Raw genomic sequence first — 26,735 nt, forward strand, 5'->3', positions numbered from 1 at the left:
CATCCTCTCAATGTGGTGACTAGTAAACAGCCGCAAGTGTATGTTACAGAACTTCCGTTCAGGTATCTTAGGTCTGCAGTATCCTGACAAGGCCTGCGATTGATCTTGGAAGGACAGTGTCTCACCTCTACAACAGGTGGTTCAGTCCAAGGGTTACCAATACGTGCTCAATAACTAATGGGAGCAAGGAGACTACGAGTTGTTTCCCTCGGGTCTGCAATTGTCACATTGGAGACCAGTTAGATTACACGGGTTGAAGGTATTGGCAGTCAATAGTGGACAGCAAGGAAGTCTGCAGTACAAACAGATTGAAGAATGTGTTCAAAAAGGTAGCTCAGGCCAAATCACTAAGGTGAGGATAGCGGCTTGGGTGACACTATGCATGCAGTGTTTGGAACAAAGGCTGTGACCAAGTACGGGTGACTTGACGGATCTTAAGACAACGTTGCTTGACAATTCTAAACAATGCACACCCTCCTGCAAGCAGCATCATTCTCGAAACTGTATGTACCATGAGAAATCTGGGGGTGTTAGTCTCAACATCCAAAAAACAGATTGTTGGCAGTAACGGGCTCAAAGACAAGGAACAGGAGACTCGGGAGCCACGTGAACTATCCATATCACTCACAGGATACCATGTGCTGAGCTGGGATATTATAAGTTGGGCTCTTAATGTTCGTGAAAATGTGACCATCTTTAGACTATGGACAATTATATCTCTGGATGAAATCGTAATGGCTTCTGTTTCCTAGCTCTGACATTTTCGTCAAATTTAATGGATGTGCGAGGAGACAATCGTGGCACTTCAAACATTTTTGAGTGAACTTGTAAGGGGCTGAAGATTCATTAATTTTTTGAAGACTTTTTGGCTTGAGCAATATCATTTATCTCTTCCAACGATTACATTAACGAACGGAAAAGAAGAAAAAAAATGTATTGTCTACATCTTCATCGACTTGACTTTGTGAAAGAAATGGTTCTGCATTATTAATCACCGTTCGAATAATCACCGGGTAATCAAACGATCAAATACTAGCACAACAACTATTGAAATCAAATAGCACCTGAAACAATATATGAAGAGACGTTATGAGGATGTGAGTTGAACAGATGCGATATCAAGAAAGTTGTGTATAACTGATGAAGGAATTTTTAGTGTCAGTACATTCATCGAGCACGTATTGAAAGCACCCATCTTCGGTTGTTGGGGAGAGGAGCCGTCAACCCATCTGGAAGTAACGGCCCTTCAGTGGTGGCATTCGAGTCGCCTGACAACTGTGTGCTTTAAGAGGGTGGAGTGACTCGATATTTATAGAACATCTTATCGGAGCGAGAGTTATTCTAAACAGTTGTCTTTTCTGTGGAATGCGTTTTGGGCGGGAAGGTTGTGAAGACATGTCTCCGTTGAATGACGAATAGCCTTATCTTATACACACGATACTAAACATCAGTTTGCGCATGCCTTTAATGCAAGAGATATGGAGATAAGAGGTTCGAACACCAAGTGATATGACGTGTTGGTTATTCATTGCTATTGAATGTGTCTTCTTGCAGTATTTGTCGGTAATGAGATAACTGATCCAGTGATAAAGGAATAAACAGATGGAGCGATAGTTATTGGGTGATGACTAGCACTAAAAGACAATTCTTAAATTTGGGAATAATTAGTGGGGACCATGCATGAACATTATTCTTACCATTTCAAGTTGCATAATTTTTAATATATTGATTTCTGAATTTTAGCTTTCTTCGACAGTATGTATTAGCAAGAGTGTTCGTTAGTATTATTACTGCAAATAGTTTATGTTTTGCGGTGGGTGTATGAGCCTTAAAAAGAGATATCTATGTATATTGCATTTACTATGCAGTTCTTAGCTCTGAAGATAGCAATAAGGGAAAGGATTTGAAATTGGTTGTGAAACCTAAATAAAGACATCATCGATTTTTTGGTACATGTTAAGGAGGGGCTGGTGAAGTTGGGACACCAGTATTACTCATAGTAGGGGTTGTGACATTGGGACTTTTTACTATTGTTGAGATCTATTCAGTGTATTGGTAGCAACAATAGTTGGCTGGAGGATATGGCAATGTCATTACCACATTTTAGTAAAAAGTGATAATAGAGGATGAGATAAGCAACTTCTACATTATACTGTTATAGGAGGGGATGATGCATCAGTAAATTCAGTGCATCTTTCTCCTAAGAATACAAAACACATTGTTGCCTATAACAAAGCATTATCAATTTATGTGGTGGCACTCCAAGGATAGGTTGCAAAGAGTTTCTCATCTGGTAAAAAGGAAGGAGGAGATTTTGCCTTTGTCTAGAGCCATTACAGGTGCACGATGAATTCTTCATATCTCTATAACTATCTCAAAAAAGAGTTTTAACCATTGACTCTTGCCGATTTGTTATTATCTACTAAGGAAATCACATTCTATGGTAACATGAACCGATTATTATGTCCTGTGTATCAATTCCATTTAAACTAAGGAAAAGAAGCCATAGAAAGAAAATCCATGGGATTTTACAGACTTTAAAGTGAAACTTTTATCAAAAACCAGATATAGTGAAAATGTGGAACTATGAAGCAAAACTAGAAAAGAGCAACTTCCTTAAACTTGGAGAATATTTTGGAAAAGAATGAAGATGCTTCTTCAGTCATGTCAAGTATTCAGCAAATCGAGAACCAGAAATGGTATTTCAAAACAAAGGTACTTGGTATGTATGATGAGTACAAAAAAATCCCTTCGGAGATCCAAAAAGAATTAGCCTTTAGTGATTTCATGGATTTCCATCCAAAACTCCGAAATAAGACCGATTTGGCAAGAATGAAGTATTTTGAATTAGCTCGTGATCTCCTTGCAAAAGACCAGTGCAAAACTATGTATGATGAATTTCTAGAAGACCAAAATCATTTCTAATAAAGGACCCTGAAAAAGAAGAGCAGTCAACCCCCATTTATTTGTAGGCTTTTGGTGATCACGCAGAAGAGGTGACACAAGGTGCAAGTTTTTAAGTTAGTGATTTGGAGATTAGCTTTGACAAGCAGGTTGATGAGGTCGATTACACATGAGGTAATAGCAGGTTGGGGTTTATGTGTGATGAACCATATATTTCCTACACCCATGATGGTAATTCAGAGGAACAATCTAAGATGACACTACAAGACGATAAACCGCTTCAACAGAACAATAATGAAATGCATACCTTAAAGAATCAGTTGAAGATTAGTAATGACATGGTTGTGGCATCGTCGGTACGTTATGACAGCACTCACAAGATGTTGGAAGTTCTCTACAGAAAGGTTCAAGAGGGAGGGGAAGCAGATTGGCTTGTTTGTAATTTGCAAGTGATCAAAACAGCTCTTGAAAATATGAAATCAGATCATTTTTATTTGCTTTCCGATAGGGACAACATTCTTAAGGTTGCTGAAATACACGTTGATCAGCTGAAAAAGGAAAGCAATGGGATTATGGAGCTCAATAGAGAGCTTAAATCTACTCCAAAGGCATTGGATGAAACTCGATTTTCTTGTCAAGAAGCAGAAAATCAGATCAGGGTCACAAATCACTTTCGGGAACATGAGGGTAAGGTGAGGCAAGAGTTTTTTAAAATAGTCATTGTTGAGCTTGACAGCATTCAGCAAACTTATGACTTGGACAATTGTCTTAAAAGATCCAGTACCAAAGTTTCAGATCACACTCAGCTTATCGACAACCCCGTGTTTGAAGTTGATGCTGATTGGATTTCCGATAATCCCCTTTTTGAGATAAATGGGTACTCTCCTTTTGATTATCATGAAGAAGATGATTCTAATTTCAGGATATGGAATCCTGGTACAATTCCTAACAATGAACATGGGACACAGGATGGAAGTGGCGAATTGACTACGGTTGATCTTCATTGGATCAATTCTAGTGGGGTCTCCGATTTCACACCATACAAGAGTTGGGTGGATTACATACGATAGCCTTTGGATAGAATCTGGTGTAGTATTGATCGGAGTTATGTTTCAATCTCAAGGAACGGGTTTTTAGCTTCATTCTTATTCATAGTATCTATGTACCCAGAGGTTCTCCAAATTGATGACGACAGTATGGTATTTGATGCAACCAGGGTGTTACTTTCAGTTTTTGAGCGGCTTGTTTATTCCTATTTTGGTCGAGTTGTCACCATCTACTAGGTCATGCATAGTTCATTGATACATTTCTACTTTATCATATCGGTTTTGGGGATTTGGGTGTTGACAATATTCAACTATGGTTTTTTGAGGAGTTGGTTATAACTCTGCTCAGTTTGAGATTGGATGCGAGGATAAGTAGAGTTGTGCAGTCTACAAGTGTAGTGATGCCAATTTAATATTACAAAGTGGACAAAAGGACAAGGAGAGATAAGAGGAAATGCCAGGAGGGAAGTCGAAGAGTCACAGCTGTGGGGTTAAAAGGAGAAGAGACTCTTTCATTTGGGCATCCTTGATCTATTATTTCAGATTTCAGTTTCTCTCTTGCAAGAGTGTTTGGAAAGTTTCAACTTTCAACTAGTATGAAGACAGAGCGCCTTGTGCTGGTAGACAGTGGACGCAAACCGATGAAGGGTGCTCCCCTTAATACCATAAACCATAACAGAAACAAAGAAAAAATAGCAATTGCAAGAACAAAATATGGACTTCTTATTTGCACAGCAAATGCGGAATTACAAAATTCATAAGTACAATATGCTAACCCACATGGGCGCCTTCATTACAGTAATCTGCAAGACTAAGCTGCGAACTACCACCAAGAGAACTTTCACCTCCAAGCTTGCTTACAAGAGATTACACCATGAGAGCTTCTACTTGAAGAGCTTGATTACAAATGATCATAAGCCTTTCTTAAATAGGCACTTACCATCAAAGGTATTACAAACACAACCAATGTGGGATCAAAGGTAAATACAACTACCTTAAAACAAATATTTAATTCCCACCCAAATACAACTAAGCACCACCATGTGGACCAATTAGAAAATTACATTTCCTTTGTGGATCACAACAAATATTAAATGCATGATTTAAGGAACTTTCCACAAACTTCTAAGATGCCGCTTACACACCTCGATAATGGAATGACAACTATTTTTCTTATTTTTCTATTTATGCCACCTATGCATCTTAAAAATAGAAATTCCTCATTTTCTCCTTTTTTCTATTTTTTAAATTATTTCCTCTAATTTTCGTCACTTTCTCCTCCATTTTTTTTTTTAAATAATAATTTTTAACATACCCCTTTTCTTGTGATGCAAGATGCTCCTGCATCAGACACCCATGGTAGGAAAAATTTTGTGAATATGTATTCACAAAATGAAGTAGCCACTGCTGACATTTTCTTTTTTTTCTCTTCCAACACCTAGCTGGAACAAGTATCCACTGCCGATATATTTCCTTCTTTCTTATTTTCCAACACCTAGTTGGAACAAGTGTTTGCTATTGAAAATACTCCTCCGTAATGAACTTTGTCCAAGTATAATTTTTGTCCTACTCTAATCTTGTTGAATTAAATACACCTGTAATAAATTCAACAATGCCATACCAATCTTCCTTCCTATACCACACATCACTAAAAAGATCCTCATATAAACCATCACAGTTACCTTTCAAATTCAGCATCTTATGATTTATAGAAATTTGCCTCCTTGACATATTCATCTTCGCTTGCCTCTTTCATGTCGTCAACAATGCATGTAACTGCTTCACTCACTTGATCTCCAACTAAGGAATTGTATGCATCCTCTACTGCTACAGTCTTCAAATCATCTTCATCTGCTTCTGGCTCACAAATCTTTTCATCTTCATGCTCCTCCTCCTCTCTTTCATCTTCTTCAACTTCAAGTTCACCAATATTTTCATCTTCATCCTCTTGCTCTTCTTTTGTATCACATGTGTGATACTCCACTGGATCTTCTTTCTTTTCCACATCCAAAGAATTGTCAATATCTCTTTTCTGGTGAAGTGCTCGTCTCTTTTGCAACTCAGCTTCTAATTCATTCACTTGCTTCTATAAATCAAAGAATGCAACTCGCAATGCCTCTTGATTTCTTGTTCTAATTTTCTCAAGTCTGGGAATCCACAGAATCCATCCAATCAAAAAAAGTCATCTTCTTCTTTCTCTTCTCCATAATCAAGTCTTCATAAGACAATCTTCATGCAATACAAGTACCTCATGTAAACTGCCTCACAATCAGCAATCTATCTACACACTTAGCTGAAATCATGATCCTCGTGTAAACTGCCTCACAATCGGCGATCTGTCTACACAATCAAGAACTCCTTCTTGAAAAACTTCACCCAACCAAAGGTTCTGGTGCAAATTGCCTCACATTTGGCGATCTGTCCACACACTCAAGAACTCTAACTCTGATACCATTTGATGAGGGGTGCTCCACTTGATACCATAAACCATAATAGAAACAAAGAAAAAACAGCAATTGCGAAAACAAAATATGGATTTCTTATTTGCGCCGCAAATGCGGAATTACAAAATTCAAAAGTACAATATGCTAACCCACATGGACATCTTCATTACAGTAATCTGCAAGACTAAGTTGCAAACTACCACACAAAGCTTCCACCAAACGAACTTTCACCTCCAAGCTTGCTTACAAGAAATTACACCATGAGAGCTTCTACTTGAAGAGCTTGATTACAAATGATCATAAGCCTTGCTTAAATAAGTACTTACCATCAAAGGTATTACAAACACAACCAATGTGGAATAAAAAGTAAATACAACTATCTTAAAACAAATATTTAATTCCCACCCAAATACAACTAAGCACCACCATGTGGACCAATTAGAAAATTACATTTCCTTTATGAATCACAACAAATATTAAATGCGTGATTTAAGGAACTTTCCACGAACTTTTAAGATGACACCTACACACCTCGATAAATGGAATGACAACTATTTTTCTTATTTTTCTATTTATGCCACCTATGCACCTTGAAAATAGAAATTCCTTTTTTTCTTCTTTTTTCTATTTTTTAAATTATTTTTTCTCTAATTTTCGTCACTTTCTCTCTCCTCCAATTTTTTTTTATATATAATAATTTTGATCATACCCCCTTTTTTCGTGATGCAAGATACTCCTACATCATAAACCCATTGTCCATGGAGATGTCATTTCAGGTGTCTCATATGCGCTTACAAGTTCTTCTTTCAATGTTCCAATCTAACTGTAAAACTATATTTAAGATTGGGTTCTGATTGCTGGTTATTGTATTGCTGTTGTATAATGCAATAACGTTGCTTTAGGAAGTTTCTAAGAATGTACTGGTTTTCTATTTTACTGGTTGTAACGCCTTTTCATATGCTCAAATCCTGAATATTATTAAGAACGGGTTATTAGCTTGTGAAGCATCTTCTGGTTTTGTTATTGTATCGTATTACATTTGCTTATGTTTGAGTTTTGAATACTATTTTCAAGAAGAAGCTGGATAAATATCAGTTAGAGTTTCTACTAGTTTTGATTAATACAGCTGCATATGTTTAGTCCTGAATACATTTTGGGTCAGAACGAGCAAATATCTGCTAGGGATATTTCATAAGGACTAAGCAACGACTAAATAATATCAACTAATACAAATGAGGCCAAATAATGATTCACAGAAGGAGCTTGAGTAATTAATGGCATCAAATAATGGTAAATGAAATTCACTTTATTTATAACCATCATGCTTACGATAATAGCCATCACATAAAAAGGTTCAATGCAATTTTATAATAACAAGACAATGATTAAGAACAATCAGCAACTTATCACCAATCAGATAACAAGATATATGACAGCCGGAAAAAAAGAAGTCAGCAAGGCTAGATCCGATCAAGGCATTTCCGGAACATATATATACATATATACAGTAGATTGCACAGGGAACAATAGCAGATTGAAGTGGATCTGAAAGTAATAGAATGAGAGATTATATAAGCAAGTTTATTGAACTGTAAAATGAATTGTCTGAAATCAGAGATAACTTGCATATGTCTAGAGTTGTATCAGGCATTACAACCATAAAATCTTCAAGGAATAAATATGATAATAAAGGGATTCCAATTGGAGGGATATTACAAGTTATTATTGACTGAATTTCCAGGTCTGAAATATCAATCAGAATCAACAATTTGTGGAAGATGACAGACCCAGTTGCATAAAGGAATCAATATATGTTGATGTAAAGCGTTACTCCCAAGCACAAAATCTATCTTTATTATTTGCCAACCTATTTTTAATGTTCCATCTGCTCTTGAAATCCTTCCTATAGGAACCTATAATGATTAATCACTTACCTAAATGTGCTTAAGATGCGAGCATGCAAATGACCCTTACCAGAGACAAGTGGGATTTGGTCTTGCCAAGCTAAACACATTGTTATGATAACGATTGCTGGAAGCATCACTTTCAAATGAAATTTCAACCATCATGGTGTCTAATGGACAGGGAGAGCTGCTCATGTTGTTATGAAGGATGGACCCTGACACGTCCGTCTAACACATTCAACATAAATTGATTGTTGACAAGAGTCACAGGGGCATTCTTGAAATCGCAACACTCATTTATTTGGGGATTCCCAAGAGGGTAAAATGGTGTGAATTTCATATCAAATGTCAACTACAATTTGCATTGTGATGCTAGAAGAAACTACAAATCAAGACTGTCACATACATATAAAGGACTCACATTGTGAAGGATAGCGTTGGGAAGAGAAGAATGGTGCATTAAGAATGTTAATGATTCATTAGATAAGTATTCTTGGTTATTCACTCTTAAATACTAATTTTATTTACATATTGTAATCGATCTCTTAACTATGCATGTAATATAAGAGTCATTTGCCGTATTAGGCCCTTGTTCTTTCCCTTGATCCCCAAGGATGATTCTTTGCAAAGAAGAACAGAAAGAAGTCTGCCATAATTAAAAATGATGCAAAATTGTTCAACAATATAAGAGTGGGAACTTCACATTGTGGTGTAGAGATGATAAACAATGCTCTATTCCCACTTGAACCATCTTTAAAGGGAAGATATTCCATTCATGTGCAGATAGGGATTTGTTGTCTTTGAGTATTAAATTTAACTACTTATTGTATTCTCTCTTAATTGTATTTCTATATGTACTATGAAAAGCCATTTGCCTTGATCTTTTCCTTTATGTCAGAGGAAATTCTTGCAGGAAAAGAAGATTGGGACTTTAGACATACTACCAAATATTGTGCAAGCTCAATCTTATGATAGTAGCTACAATGAAGCTGCGATCTAGAATTCATTAGTCACTTGATGATCAGGCTGGATAAAGTGAGGCTCTTGAAGCGAATATCTTTGATAATTGAGATTATGAGTATCCTTTTATATTAAGAGGGAGTCTAAAAATATGTGTGTATGATTGCACGATTTTGATGGTCCTACACCTGTGTACATCATGAGGAAGTGACAACTTATCACCAAAAAATCAGAAGATTGATATCAGATTCAGAGGATGTCCAACAATTTATCATAGGCATCCTTAGACGAAGAGAGCTTCTAAGGGAGCACCTAGAGGATCTAACTTCCTAGAATCTTTGTTCAGAGGGAGAATTTCAAGTTGCAATTCTTTGTTAATGAGTTCTTCTCTATGAAAGAAAAGTTCGAGGTGAAATTCCTTATAATACATTATTCTCTATGAGAGATAAGTTTAAGGTGAAAGCCCTTGTTCCACCCTCTAGGAGCAGCTATGGTGGATCCACCCTCTGACATGGTTCATGGTGGATATCATGTAAGTTTTTACATGATTCTATTGAAAAACATCATAAGAGGTGATGATCTTTCATCAATGTTTGTCTAGCGAGGTCACTATTGTAAGGTGACGATCTTAACAATGACTTGACCTATTATCATGATGGATTACATTAAGTTATTGTCCTGGAATGTGTTGGAGATCATGATAACGAATGTATCACAATAGAGTACATTAAGTTGTTGTTCTAAAATGTGCTAGAGATCATGATATTACAATTGTTGTTCTTGAGTTCTTGATCTATTATCATGATAGGCTACATTAACTTGTCCCGGAATGTGTCGGAGATCATGATTACTAACGTATCATGATAGACTACATTAACTTGATGTCTCAGAGTGTGTCGGAGATTGTGATACTTATCATAATGGAGACTACTTTGTTGTCCCTAAGATCAAGGTTGTTATCTGATAGACTACATTTAGTGTTTTCCCAGAGTGTGCTGGCAATCAAATAACTCATATCTTTCTAGGATATGATATTCTTGTTGATAGGCATCTTGGTGTTGATGCTATTCTCACATCACAAGAATGTGAGATTGATAAGATTTCTCAAAATCGGATCACCATTTTGTGAGATGGTTGTGTTGTTTATATTCTCCCTCGCTAAGAGGGAATGTTAATGTTGTAGCTTTAGTTGGATTGAATTGATCTAGAGTTAATCCCTAATGGTCATTGGTTAAACATTATTACATTTGATTAATCATCAATTAAACATACACACACACACACATAGTTGTTAATAATGTCTAATGGAAATTAACTTATCATAACCAATATGATTAACATAGAGACATGTCTCTTCATGAGACGTGTCTTCTACTCTTATATATATGCATTTGGATTTGCACTTAAAAAACACATAGAACAACATTAGGCAGTGTCATTACACTTGCAGCATCTTATAACCTCAACAGGATATAGTGGCATAAATCTACTAATGTTTTATGATTAGTCGGATGTGATTAGCAAGTGGTTGTGGTTGCTATTCCAACTATAGTGATTGTCTATTAGTAATTTACAAGGTTACCAGAAGATGGGGAGACTTGGAGGTCCCTGGTACTGGTACTAGTACCGGTACAACTATTTTTCAAAAATAGGAGACGGCTACTTGGAGATGGCAATTTTTTTTTTAATAGTTTAAACAGTCTAATACTAAATACAAAATAGTAAGACTATAAAACTAAAAGACTAAAGTAAACACTAATAGTAAAGTCACATTAATATAGAGTCAAATAGTTCAAAACTCACATAATCCATTATTGTATCTCATAGTCATATCTGATTTTTGAATATCGCATATGATCATCATCATATTAGATTAATAATCGCTGAGATTATCATTACGTATTCAATTTTTAAATCCAAAAAAATATAATTTGATGTAAAATCGCTAATATGCAAACAAAAGTGAAAAAACATAGTTCTGTAAACAAAAATCAAAAATCTATCTAGTATCTATTATGATGATGGTACTATCATCTACTCCACAAGGTTGTGATCATCCATCTCAAGGTCTTCAGCTATCATGATCTCCAAAAAGTCATCATTCTCCATGTTGGATTCCATGTTATTTTATAAATAAAATTTTAAATATTTCTAATTATTGCTGGTTGGGTCGGATTCTGGAATAAAATTTAAAATTAAAAATGTTTCTAATATTTTTTAAATTAAAGGGCGGGGGCCCTAGCTCGGTTGGCTAAATCTTCCCTGTTGCAGGGGGTTGGTCATAAGTTCTAGTCTCCTCCGTCCTCGTGGTACCGATGGGTGTGTCGCGCCAGCGCTACCGGTCACGTTAAAAAAGTTTACCAAGCGCACTGCAGTTTATAGGGGGGCCGTGTTGCACCGATTCCTGCAATCTAAAAATATATATATATATTTTTAAAATTAATAAATAAAAACTTAAAATGATTAAAATGACAATCATTTAAATTGTCATTGATTTTTAAGTTTTGCATTAAACAACATTAAAATGAGGGCTAAAATACATAAATAACTTGATATTATATTTTACATTTTTTTTTAATGAAGGAGGCTCTGGGGAGACTTGAATTTTTGGATTAGGAGACGAGACTCTAGAAGACTTGTCATTAAGTCTCCAACCTTTTTTGAAGTCTTCGGAGATGCAAAAAGTCTATGAGATGCATCTCATAGGGGGCAGACAAGTCTTCCCGTAACACTCATAATTTATTACCATAAGATTTGGTACGGGAAAGCAAAGCTTAAGTGATAGGTCGATCAAATATGAAGTTGGGGCATGTGTCCAACATCAAGTGAGATATTGTTGGATATGAAGTCCGACTGTTCTTTTTCATCTTCTGATCTGTTGAAGACCATTGAATATATATACAGTCAAAGCCCTATGTATGTAAGCTGCATTGACTAAATAAAGATTGAAGCCCTGCTTTCTGGTGGATGCAACCAAATTGGTGAACCACGTCAATTTGTCTCTAAATTTTAGACATACTGTTTATTGTGTGTGACTGTTTTGATGTTCCTTGTGTATATCAGGATGGTATTTTCTGAGAATCTGAACTGCACTGAATCTATTAGTACATTCTGGGTCTGTCTCCGACCCTATGCCTTATCGATGAATACCACTTTTGCGTGTTTTAATTTGGCCAATGAATTCTTGTCACACAAATTACGGTCACTGACAAACGCGTGTTTGTATCATGTTTCGAAGTCAAAATCAAAAAATTCAAGACAATTTATCTACGTATGTGATATAAAAAATTAATAAGAATTAAGATACCCATTTTCCAGCCCTCCGTTGCGGGAAAAGAAATTCATAACATGTAAACAGTTACCCAGTCCTGAACACCTTTCCACCTTTAAGTACATAGAAAATCATGGACTGGAGTGTACAGAAACAATGAAATTCCTATTCTAACCACCCGTGGCAATTTTGATTATCAACTGAACTAAACCATAGAAAACTGTACCATTTGAGAGAGCACAAAACTACGCAAAGCTTCGGTCCGCCTGGGCGAGCGCAAGGAATGTATGATTAACAAAACATTTCGAACAAGCTTCTGGCCATAGTCCTAATAGCTCTTACTTTGTTCTGAGTATATTCCAAGATTTTCATGAGTTGGCACGCAACGTAGCCGGGCCAGGCATGAGATTCCAAGCTTTTCATGAGTTAAACACGCAATGTGGCGTGGCCGTGCTTCACACAAGAATTTAAACTGATTAAAATATATTTAAATCATTTTTTTCCCCTCAAAAAATGCACAGATTAGTATTCAAAGAATTTGTAATACAAATGTCTTTACAGGACATTAGAATGGGGAGCATTTCAAAATAAAAACTTTAATGAAAAAACAAATGCAATTTGCAATTTGAAAATATTAGAATGGGGAGCATTTCAAAATAAAAACTTTAATGTAAAAACAAATGCAATTTGCAATTTGAAAATAACAAGTGTCATATGGAATCGCTAAGTGCTTGCTTTAAGTAGTCTACAAATAAAATATAAATAATAATAATAAATTTTTAGTTAACAAAAAAATTAAATGGAAAATTATCTAATTTTAGTAAATATAATTAATAAATAAATTATATAATTTACCTATTTTAATATAGTTGTGGCATTAGAAAGATTTGTTTAGTTATAATTATTTAAATAATTATTTTTTTATAAATTATAATTATTTTAATTGTATTTTTATTATGTTTTAATCTTAATTATATTTTGATGGAATATACAAAGTTAAGCTAGGATATGATCTTATAATTAACTCACAAAGATGGGATAATATTGCTATACCCTTGGATCTATGTTGGGATTCAGCATGCCTACCTAAGGCTGGTATCTTTCTTTGGGCGGCAATTCAAAATCGGATTCTTATAGCCGATAGATTCTCTAAAATGGGATTTGAAGGACTATGCAGATGCAGTCTATGCAAAAATGATTCTGAAGATATGGATCATATTTTGTTTAAGTGCCCTTTTGCACAAGACTATTGGTATTGGGTTAAGAATAAATTGAATTGGACTTCCCCTTTACCTCAAGATATCAAGGGATTTCTTAGGGGTTGGGCAATTAAGAATAGGATAAGTGTCTATGAGAAATTATGGAATATTACACCTGCAATCATTATGTGGGAAATATGGAAGGAAAGAAATAGATGAATATTTCAAAACTTAGAACTAAGATAACTTTTTTCAATAAAATTGAGGCAACCATCACAGAAGTTATGAATTGCCATCTCAAGAACACACCCAAGGTGAAAAGTACATTCTTAGCGTGGGATAAGAATATGAGGAAAAATTGGTTTCATTTGATTAATCCTCCCTTAGTTTATCCTAAAAAGGATAATATAGCCAAGATAGAATGTAAATGGGTGGCACCTCTGATAGGATGGAAGAAATTAAACTTTGATGGAGCTTCTAGAGGGAATCATGGGAAAGTGGGATTAGGTTGTATAGTTAGATTAGAAAATGCAGATTGGATATTAAAACGAGCTAAACCATTAGGTAATGTAATTAGGAGCATTAAAAGAAGGATTAAAACTAAGCATAAAAAATATATTAAAAAGTTAATTATTATAGGTGATTCACAAATTATCCTAAATGCAATTAGAAAGTGACAAACATCGAATTGGATATTAAATGCTAAACTAGAAAGTGTAGTTAATCTGATAGATCAATTTGAGGAGATTAGAATACAACATATTTATTGTGAAGGGAATTTAGAAGATTATAAATTAGCAAATAAAGGAGTGGAGGGAGAAGACTTTATATATTTAGCAAAATAGAATTAAGTTAAGTAGAATACTAAGATTAGAGCAAAGGACAATTTAGTAGAAATAGCACCTTTATTAGAAGTAATTATTAGACAGACATTTGTAGCAAGAAAATCTACTTACATTTATAAGACATCTCAGAAACAATCATGAAACATTAAGTATAGTCTCTTTTAGTGTATCTCAATAATTCCACACATATATGAGTAGGCATCAATCAATGCTTAACAATTTGTGAGTCGCCGTCTGTTATTTAAAGCTTAGAATACTAAATCTTTTTATGGCTCTTCTTTCTTATCAAACCCCATTGTTTCTTTGTGAGCATGGAGTCTGCTATTGCCCTATTTCATGCTTTGGAAGTGAGGATAATGGCGTTCAAAGGGGCTATCAAATAGGAGAGGTGGAATAGGATCCTTAACCCGGTAGATGATGTTTCTAGGTTTGCAATCTCCTAAGCAATTGGGGAGAGGTTGTTTAATTATTCTTCTCTTAAACTCATAAGTATACGATAAGAATAAGAAGAATCAATGAACATCTAAAATTATTGAATTTTGTGTTGAGATAATGAGTGTTGCACACATTGCATAATATTGTTATTTTATTATTTTATTTTTTATTATGTAATTGTTGTGCCTAGATGGATCTGCAACATGTAAAGATTCCCATGGAATATTCTTGATGTGTTGTATTGTAACATTGTGATAATATTTTATGTAATTATTTAATATTGGGGAAAAGAATTAAATGCCCAATATTAAATGTGGGGTCAGTGGGTTAGTAGCACATGGTTTTAGCACATGGTTTATGTAATACCACTTGGTGGTTTTGTGGGACTTGCTACTATATAAGCAGCCACAAGGGTAGTTGTTGTAAATAGAGAAGAAAAAGAGTGACAAAGAGAAGACAAAAGGCAAGAGTCGAGCGGGACAAGGCTTGACAGGTTAGCCAAGGGAGCATTTGTGAAGGTTGAAAGCATGGCATGGGATGTGTGGATTCATGCTTGTTCACATAGTTTGCTCGGTTGTGGCTATGGCCGTGAAGGCTTCCATGGTTGTATGGCAATGGTATTTTTGTTGAATAATACATGGTGATGGATGCTTTTGGAGGCTGGGTTTTTCCCTCAATGAGGGTTTCCCAGGGTATATCTTGTGTCACAATTTTGTGGGTATGTTGTCTATTCTCTTGCATGTGGATTTTAATTCCGTATTTATTTTTAGATTTATTATGGGTTATGTGGAAACGGTTATATTCTTTATTGTCAAGTTTCCTTACATTTTGTTAATATAATTTTGATTAATCTATTCATTCGAACTAGATAAGGACCCTAAATATCTAATCCACTCTAAGTATAAACTATAAACTAATTGGGTAACGGGATGAGATTCTAGATAAAGATTCACATAAAGCATATTATAAAATCATTTGATTAACTCTATTGGTATAATTTAGGATTCTTATTGTATGAAGAGTCTCTCAGCATGTTGATTGGTCTCTTTACTCCTCCCATTTTTATGATCACATTGAATTGGTACTAATCCCATATTGGAAGATAGTTGTATTTTGTCATGCAAATGGCAGATGGATTAATTCTTCATGGCAGGATCCTTGCAAAATTTTGTTTGAAACCTTGCCTCTCTCCAATTCTATGTCCCCTTTTCAAAGGATGTCTATATGTTATTACTTGCTTCATCAAATTTTGTATTAACATGGATGAAGCTTCATATAAACTGGGGTATGCCCCTTTTATACTGTATAATATAGGACTTCGGCCCCAGGCAAGATTGGAGGTTTTCTTGCTCTATTCTTTCTTACTAGTGTCTACTTGAATGGAGAATTCTATAAATTTAATTTAATTTATTCAATATAATACAAGGCTTGGGTTGTTTACTGATAAAAAAATATGTTTATTTTATTTTATTAATATATTATTTAATTATATATGATCAATAAGAGTATATATATCAAAGAACCAAAAATTTGAATTGGATCAGAATTGACAAGGCTTACTCGAATCGTTAATCGCATATGAATCGCCTATGAATTGGCAAAGTGAAAAAACCCTTGAAATTTAAAGATTTTAACGTTTTAAAACTTGTTTCATGCACCCTTTACTAAATATAACTAAAAAACACTATAACATCATCAAATAGAAATGAAAATACATAAACAAGAAACCTAATTGATAAATTCATCACATACGTAAAATGTAAATTGTAGCTTAAGTAAATAGAAATCATAGGATCAAAATGAGTCATGACATAGATATATAGATTATAGAATAATAAATGTTGTCAAATCATAAATATGTGTAAGACGAAGATCCATAATGATAAAACCAAATCAAAATGACATCAAATCATATTGTATGTAAGATGACGCTCCATGATGATGAAACACATGCCTATCTGTAAAGTCAAAGTATAAACAGAATGAAAAAACAAAACTCTAGCTCAAGCCTCATCACCGTCTTCAAGCTCAGTTGTGGCCTCTTAATGCCTTCTATAGAGGTGTCTAAGGTAGGTCCTAGATGACTAATGAGCCATAGCCCTCGCATGTGAGATGGGTGCATGAACATCACTAGGACTTGTGCCTGTGGTGTACTTTGTGTGTACACGTGTGTACACATGTGTGTCTACGAGTACCTGACAGTGCTCTAGCCTTCTCCTCTACCATGGACACAGCCTCAATCTCTCTATCTACCTAGTTAACCCAATCATGGTCTTCCTCAGTTAAGATTGTTGCATCTATAGCCTCAATGAGCCACTCCGACTATGGATCGATCTCCTCTAGAATGATTAGAGAGGAGTCAATGGCCAAAATCTGTCTGGTCCTAAGGTAGAGGTTGTAATGAACAAATACAAGATCATTCAACATCTGCACAAACAACCTATTTCACCTCTTTGAGTGGATATGCTCAAACTTGGACCAATTGTGCTCACATTCAGAAGTGTTGCTAGGTTGACTCAAAATATGGATGGCAATCTTTTGAAGAGCTGGAGTTGATTGCCCAAACATTTGCCATCATCTATCTAAAGTGAGGGAAAAGAAAAATAATTAGTCTCATTTACAGGCACAACTTTAAGGCTAAATTACAAAATAAAAAACTAAAATGCATAAGTTGTAATGATGTGTGAGCCTCTATGGTCATCCTGCAAGAGAAAAGCGGACCCTCCTTATTATTGAATTTATCCAGCTCAATGGTTGCAGTTGCAACACTACCATTAGGACTCAACCTTAGCATGACAGTGTATAGGTCTGCAAGAACCTCCTCATCTGCCCTGAAGTTAGGAAGGAAACTATATGTTGGATTAAGGTAATAGGTAGCTGCATGGATGGACCTATGGAGCTGATTCTTCCATCTCCTATCAATAGTGTCCCAAACGAGATCATACTTCTTTGACACTCCTACATATTGGGCTCTAATGGCCTCCTTGGCCCTATCCATGCCCTCATATATGTAGCCTATAGAGGGCTTTTCCTCATCAGCAATTCGTAGAAGAGATACAAGGGGCTCACTAATCTACATATAATGTAAAAAATATTTGAGTCAAAACTAAATTATAAAGCTAAATCATTAAATAATTAAATAATAAATAACAATACTAAATGTTAAATTATAACAAAATTAACATGATTATTTCTTGAGTAGGTGCCCAAAAACCATCTTCGTTAAAGAGGATATTCTCCACATCTATCCCGACAGTGGTCATCACATAGGAAGAAGAAACAAACTCGTCCCCAATAATCATGTGCCTCAGTTCTTCCCTTGATGTTATCAAGAACTTCAATATGATTAAATTTGAGGCAAACCTCATGATGTCCGAATGAGCTAACTCCTTATTTCTCATGTATTTCCTAATTGTGACAAGGATAGATGCATGATTGTATATAAACTTGCATATATTTTTGGCCTTCTCCACACATGATTTGATCCACTCAATCTTACCAATGTCATCCAACATGAGGTCAAAGCAATGTGCAGCACAAGGAGTCAAAAATATTACGAGGTGCCTCTCCATCAATAGTTTGCCTATAGTAGTTTTAAAATTAATTAGAATCTTACACATGTTAAGAAACTTAGAATTTGAAAAGTTAAAACTTAAAATTTTTCCTACATCAACATAACTTATTGCATTATTCGTCACCACCTGCATCACATGTTCTTCCCCCACCTCTGTTGTGACTTCCTCAATAACCTCACACAAATATTTGGCATTTTTTACTTGAGAGGAATCATCAATAGATTTTATGAACATTGTGGATCCTACAAAACTAAAATAGAGATAAACATTTAATCATGATTATGATTCATGGACCATCAACAAATTAGTGATCAACAAATAAAAATAGCATGTAGGAAAGTAGAATGATCAATCACCTCCACATGAAACAAGAAAATTAAGGAGTGTTCTTCCCCTCCTATCTATCCAACCATCATTCATGATGGTGTAACCCTTTATGGTTCATTCCTTTTGTTGGTTGGCTAGCTTGAACTTCATGTCCTCTACCATTTCATCTAAGAGGTAGCCACTCAACTCAACCTCAGCAGGGGCTTTAAAGCTCAGACCACAAATAGTTACAACATCTATCATGCCTTGCCAATAAAGAATCCTGTCAAAAATAGATTATGATTAGAAATTAAGATAACAAAACATTATGTAATATCAAATATGAATCTACGATTACAAAAGTAGAAATATTAAATAATTAAAAAAGAGAACAAATAAAAAAGATTTAATTGTCTCGCTGCAATAAATGGAATGTTGAAAAAGTACCAAAACTTGCAAATTTGTTTTTGAGTAGCATCATGAATCTCCTTGTTCAAAATACCCATGCTCTCAAGTGAGGGTTGTGAGCTAGGATTAGTGTGGCACAAAGTAACTATCCAATCTAGACTTTCGTACTCTAGGTTGAAATATAATAGGCCCAGGCTCAATATAAGAATGACTAGCACTAGGAAAAGTACTAGCACTAGGATGAAAGAGAGGCCTAGAAGAACCCTCTCTAATGCAACCTGAAGATGCGGATGTGGATGCAAACAAGGGAGCATGAGAGCCAATAACACCTAACTGTTTAAGTTGTCTTTTCTTATTTAACTTTTCTTGTTCCAAATCCTCTAATGCCATGTAACATTTTCTTTTTACCTTAGTGGTTTGTTTAGTGCATGGGGTAATATCATGTATAGGTATGCCTACAATATGATATTTGAATCTATAAATGCCACTCAAGTTAATTTCTTTGCAAAAGAAACATTTTGTCTGATATTTTGTTCTTCCAAGAAATTATTTAGTATAGATCCAAGCCTCGTCCCTTTTAGGCATTATGGAAAATGAAAGCTAAGGCTGCTACAATAAGAAAAATCTATTACAAACTTAAAGTAAAAAAAATAGCAAACCCAACATTATTTTTTAGCAAGTTATACAATGTAAATTCAAATAGATATTTGCAATTTGTTATAAATTTTTTTTAGGGTTTCCAAGATTGCACCCTGCAATTTAGTGAAAAAACATGTAGAAACTAAAACACATTCAAGATATACAAATGAAAACTTAAAAAATTGATGAAAGAATGAAAAATAAACTAACATACAAAAAAAATCAACACTTACCTATTGCAAATGAGTTGAGGAGTGTTGCTATTAGCTCCTTAAAGATCTCGATGCAATCTTACTGAATTACTGATACTCGACAATCGCTAAAATAAATGATTCTTAAGATGTTTAATGTGACTAACATTAATTAACTTAGTTCCAAAATCATAAAGCAAATAACATGAACACATATGACACCGGGATTTAATGTGGAAACCTAATTTAGAAAAAACCATCAATTGCAACTAGTTATTGTTGTTCACTCTTCTAAAGTGAGCCTTGTTAGGAGCTAACCCTGTTAAAGGTTACAAAACACACTGTTAGATGTGACCCTGTTAGAAGATTTAATCACCCTATTAGGAGTGGCCTTGTTAGGGGTCTTTAAACACTTAAATCTAGAAATGCCACCTTGTTAGAGGATTTGACAAATAGTGGTTAAGCTAGCTCTATTAAGAGATTTGATACACAAATACAATTGTTAGAGATAATAATGATCAACCTAATTGTCGATGCAATTGAGTTGTTGATTTTAGATCTTTATTCTGGCTTGAATACTTGATCCTCCTTGATTAGATAAAACTTTGTAGCTCGGTCAAATCAAGATACTCTGCTATCCATCCAATTCACTTCCTTGATTTATCTTTTCAATCCCATGCTTCTCTTCGTCAATCCCACAACTTGACCTTATACTTATATCTTTTTCCTTGTCAAGTTGGCTTGAATATACTTACAAATATTCAATATTCATCCTTTAAGTCAACTAGACTTAACAAATAAATTTATCAAACTAAATATGTTAATTCAATAAAATCCTTCATTAGCTAACCCAACCTTGTCAACACTAACTTAGAAAATACTTTCTTCAAAAACCATGTGAACTCGGTTAACACTGCATCCTAAATTGAATTCCTTTGGTAACCAAGTGAGCTCGATTAATAATAGTTTCCTGCCAATTTCTCTTAGGTGCTTGAGTGAACTCAGTAGACATTGTCTTCCTGCAAACTTCCTTTGGTAGCCAAGTGAGCTCAGTTAACACTCGCTCTAAACTTGGTAAACACTAAGATGTTTATCATATACTGCAACACCTTTTAGCTCCCAAGTGACCTCGACATGCACTAATTTCTTAGTATATACTTGACATTTGTGTAACATTAAAGACAATATACAATTTATCAATTATTTTCAACAATCTCCCTCTTTAGCATTGATGTCAACACAACATGTCATAATACAATGAAATTTTAGAGAAAATAGAAGTAAGGATAATATCCTTAGTTTTATTCTGATTCTCCTCCACGAGAACTCCATCTATCAGTGTCAACTCCCTCTGTCATCAATCTTTGATTTGCAATGACTATATTATCAAACTCTCCCTCTTTGATATCAAATAAAGTTCATTCTCCCTCTTTGACATCTCTGACATATAAAAATGTCTCTGATATATGATAGAAAACTCTCCCTCTTTTAGTAAATTGCATTCATAAGTAAACTCTCCCTCTTTAACATCATATGCCAAAGATAACATTTAGTGAACTTCCATGTACATGATGTATTGATTCATATGAAATCTGCCCTTTACACTACTACATCAACTTGACTAATCTTTAACATGCTTAGTTGATGCATCACTAATATCTGATTAGTGAGCTTCAAATAGGGGAATGACCCCTAGCTTACCTCTTAGATACAAAAATGCATCCTTAGGTAATGACTTGGTAAATATGTCTGCAATCTATTCTTTTGTATTCACATATTCCAATGTTACCTCCTTATCTTGCACCAATTCTCTTAAGAAATGATACTCAATTACAATGTGCTTAGTTTTGGTATGCATCAAGATTCTTGGAAATGTTAATTGCACTAGTGTTATCATAGAAAAAACAACTAGATCCTTGATCTCTTCCTTCATACCTATCAACAATTGTTTGAACCAAAAAATATTTGAACAATTGACTGATACAACAATATATTATGCTTTTGTTGTTGACTGAGAGATATAGTTTTGTTTCTTGCTTGTCCAAGATACTAGCCTCTTTCCAAGAAATAATTCTCCACCACTAGTGATCTTCCTATCATCAATGCTTCCTGCCCAATTGACATCAGTGAATGCCTTCAATTCAAAGTTACCTCTTTTCTTATACCACAAACCATAATCTTCAATACCCTTTAGATACCTCATGATTCTTTTGATTGTCATTGTTGGGTGAAACTGTGATACAAATATTAAGGATTAAATAATAGGATTAAGAGCTAGTTCATCTCACATTTAAATATCAATTTGGGGTCATAAACTCGGGAAAGGTATAGTGGCTATATGCTCAAGGGATGAAGCTAGCATGTCAAGTAGATATGAGTATAGCTAAAATGCATTGGAGGAAACCTACAATAAACCAAACAAAACTAGCGACAGGAATTGTCACTCCCTAGTGACAGAAGCTAGTCTAAATTTGTTAAAGAAAAACTATATTAAACTAAATAGAAATAATAAATTTTTAATCTAAAAATTATTATTACAATAATTAAATAAAGAAGCACACAAATTTGAATTTGCATTTAAATCTCAAACAAACACAAACCAAAGATAATTTGATGTATGAAATAAAATCATAATAATAACACACCAAAGACAAAAACACACAAACAATCTAAACTAAATCACCAGTCATTCCAAGAAGTGGATCCTACCTCCTTAGCATGCCTGGTGATGAAACATGAATTCCCTTCTACTCTTTTGTGATCAGAATAATGATATTTTATTCATCCATAAAAAATATAGAATTCTGCTACAAGACGATCTGTGTACAAAAGCTTGTGTTTTTCTTTGATATCAGTATATCTCCCCCATTTAGAGAAGATGTATATATATAAATATCATTTGTATAACAAACTATAACTATTTGAAGGATAGTATAATATTTTTTTTCCTCCAACCAACAAAGATCACAATTGAATGACTCACATACAATGTGTTGGTTACATACTCCAAATCTGTTGCAACAACAATAGAAAAATAGGTATGGAATGGTTATAATCTTCTCCAGCCATATAAAAATCTGTACCACAAGTTCTCCAGCAAATTGAATCTTCCAAAGATCAATTCCCATGTTGATAGAGCCATAACTTATTGGAGGAAAAAATGGAGCATTTGTTGGAGTAAATTTAGAAATTATAATGTTTAGAAAACTGCATGTAATTTCTAAACAGTTTAGTTTTTGAAGATTTTACTGCATGGGAAGTTAAATGGCCTCATTCTACACAAAACCTAGATTGTGGATTTTTGAAATTCATCTTCATTTTTCTGGAAATTGAAATGCAAAATAGACTATGGTATTTTTGATCGGCAGATTTTTCTCTTTTCCATAAGTCCACATATCTTGTATTATATGTTCCAATATATACAAATATATGTATTTTAAGGCATAAAATAACTATATTGATTAGTAAAATCAATCAATTATAAAGTTTCATTAATATATCTAAAAACTTTATTAAGTATTATTTATTTATATTTAACCATATGCAACATAATATAATAAAAATATGGATGAAATGGAATACAATAGAATATGGAAATGAATATGATGGTATGTAAAATGGTGAAAAGATGGTATGAATATGGATCATAAATGGCTCTCATTAGTCATCATATGGTTTTCTTTTGGATTAGCAAAGAATCTTGTCATCATTCCAATTGCTAACATTTGCTATATTAGGTCTTGTATGCACCACATGCTGAAGTTTTCCAATCATTGATCTATATGTAGTGTGATCTACCTCTTTTGAATCATCATCTTTGGAAAACTTATGTCCAATAGACATAGGTGTTCCAACTGGTCTAGAATCCTCCATTCCAAACTTCTTCACTATCTCCTTGATGCACTTGATTGATGTTAGTGAACAGATTGTCCTCCGAAGAAATACATACAAAATCACTCTAAATGCCCAAGTAAGAAGACTAATCAACACTAACAGTTGGGTCACTTCACTATTGAAAGAGTGTAAGCACCCTCTAAATTTATCCAGGTACAACTCCTCATATATGATTTACAATGAATTAAATATGGATGCTTTTAACCAAAAATCACAAAAGGATTACAAACATCTACTTGTAAACACGAAGTAGATGCGAAAAAACTAAATGACTACAAGAAAATAGATGAAAAATGACACAAAGTCCATTTACCATAACATATTACAAAGGACAAAATCAAGAAACACATTTTCCATCTTCTTGAGAAAGTGCATAAACAAAGTTATGAATATATCTTGCAATCAAAATGTATACAAGAAATAGCAACAATAAAAGCACATTTTAGAGAAAACTAAAGTGACTCAAAGATCACGATTAGTGGAAAGAGGATCGCTCAAACTCTAGGTTTTGATATGCAATCAACTTCAAAGTCTCCCTTCCCTAAAGCATAAAAGATACAAGGACCTTATTACACATTTTCAATTATAGTCACCATTAAAGAAAGCTGAAGCTGCTCTGTATTACATAAACAAATCAAAATTCTCCTATTTTCTAATACATAGTTTAGAAAAGAGAAAATAAACACTGGCTCTGCTTCCCATAGCTTCACAAGAAAAATGTAACAAATTTGGAAAACCTCTCCTCCCTATTGTAGCACACAGTCTACAGTCTGGAGGGAAAAGATGGAACCCCCTCTTTGTCTTTTGCTAGCCTCTTTATTATCTTCTCATTTCCTCTGAAAGCTTTTTACTTTCCCTAACTAAATCTTGAAAAACCTTATGACTTACCCTTTTTCCATGTGTTTATATCTTTATAAACATTGTCTCATATCTCTAAAAATATGAGGCCCCTATGATATATGCATGCTGACAGGTGGCATCTACTGATTGTAAAGTGTTGTCATTGTTTCATTACAGTCATATGCAATTTTGATAGCACTACACTCATCTGAGCATAACTTTTGATCTAGAAGGAATCCTACAACATTGTTTGGAGAGGATTTGTAAAACTAGCATTTAAAACACATCCAAAATCCAGGTCAATCCAACGGTTGGATTGTGAGATACAACCCCCGCAATATGACTATTTTACTGTGCTTTGCATTTTGTCATTGTCATTGTTGATCAGATAGTGTTGCACTCAAAAAACTGTAACTTTTGATCCATAAATAATCTGACAAAATTCTTTGGAGAGGATTTAGAGAACTAGGTTTGGCCATACATATCTAAAATTCAGCCCAATTCAAATGTTGGATTGTTAGATATGACCTCAAAAATATGATCTATTTTTTTTGGCATCATTTTCTAGGTGTCATGGATTAATTTGACAGTGCTGCATTAAAACATGTGTAACTTTCTATCCACCAAGAATATTTTCAAACTACTTGGAGGAGGTTCAGATAATTAGTTTTTTTCAAACATATCTAAAAATGGGATTGATCCAATGGTTAGATTGGGATTTATACCCCCCTCACTGAGACTAATATTCTGGCTTCTTGCAAATTTGTGGTCATAGAAATTACAGCAGCTTCTTCCAACAACATTTGCAAATGCATTACTTCCACCTCCATAGCCTTAGTTAATCCATTAAAAAACATACATATGGACCTCCATGTCCCCAAGTAACTGATCCAACAAATATTTTCACCAAAATTTGAAGTATTCCAAAAACTCCAACCTTCAGCATTAGTTTAAAGTCCTCAAAATTCTAGACCCAACGCAATTTGAATGGACAAAAACGGAGTCTGTATGCAAAAGATACGGCTAGTCAAAGTTCAATCAACTTAGGTAAAAAAGTTGCCAAAAGATGAAAAAAAAACATCTCAAAGGTACTCAACAATAGACTTCAAATCAAAGAGCTCGTCGAGAGCTTTCCAACAGTGTTCGTTTCATCAAAAAAGGAATCCATACGTAGAAGTTATGACATTTTGAAGTTTGGGGTAAGAGATGAATATTGATGATGTCAGCATGAAGAGGTGTGACTTTGGGCAGCAGGTCATAAAAAAATTACTCTTGTGAGATTTGAACCCCTAACCATCATCTTCCAAAAGTAAATTAATTACCATTCCACCATGCATTGTTCTTGATGTGAATAAGAACCACTTTATATTTAACTTAAGACCACGAGCTAAGACCACCGTGTTGGAAAAGGATGACCATCGGTGGGGTTGGAACCCCCGACCGGTGGGTCTGGTAAAATTTGTTTCAACCGCTGCACTATTTTAGCACTTAAGCATATTTTCAGGTGATTTGGTATATATCTTTTTAACCACAACCTGCCAATTTTAACAAATTAAAGTTATTTATTATTTTCTTACCCCAAAATTAACATAAGCCAAATCTTTCAAAAATGGCTAAAGGTTAATTCAAAGGGGGAGAATTAACTAAAGGGTTGTTTTTGTAAAATTTTGTTATAGCCTTATTTTGGCTAATTTCAAGTATAAAAAGGGGGTTTAGGAGACTCTTAGGGGCATTCAAAAAATGAAGACAATGTCCAAGTGCTGAGAGCAAGGGAAATTTGTGAAGTGATCATTTCTATACTTTGGAACAGCATGATGCTTGTGTACTTGAAAGGAGTGATTTTGTAAACATTTGCACCTGATTTTGGAGATAAT

At 34.4% G+C, this 26,735-nt stretch overlaps 1 protein-coding gene across 1 annotated transcript in view; it reads right to left on the reverse strand.

Moving 5' to 3' along the window:
• LOC149575861 (Lipase/lipooxygenase, PLAT/LH2 family protein) overlaps positions 1–13,047 on the reverse strand; it is a 41,712-nt gene extending 28,665 nt beyond the window's left edge. Inside the window, exon 1 of the mRNA XM_089815813.1 lies at positions 12,756–13,047. The gene's annotated coding sequence lies outside the window, so the exon portion shown is untranslated. The remainder of the gene's footprint in view (positions 1–12,755) is intronic.
• Positions 13,048–26,735: the final 13,688 nt, after the last annotated feature.

This window comes from Cupressus sempervirens, chromosome 1 (assembly GCF_028749045.1).
Source record: "Cupressus sempervirens isolate cs-2001-9-10 chromosome 1, ASM2874904v1, whole genome shotgun sequence".
In the NCBI taxonomy this organism is placed as follows: domain Eukaryota; kingdom Viridiplantae; phylum Streptophyta; class Pinopsida; order Cupressales; family Cupressaceae; genus Cupressus; species Cupressus sempervirens.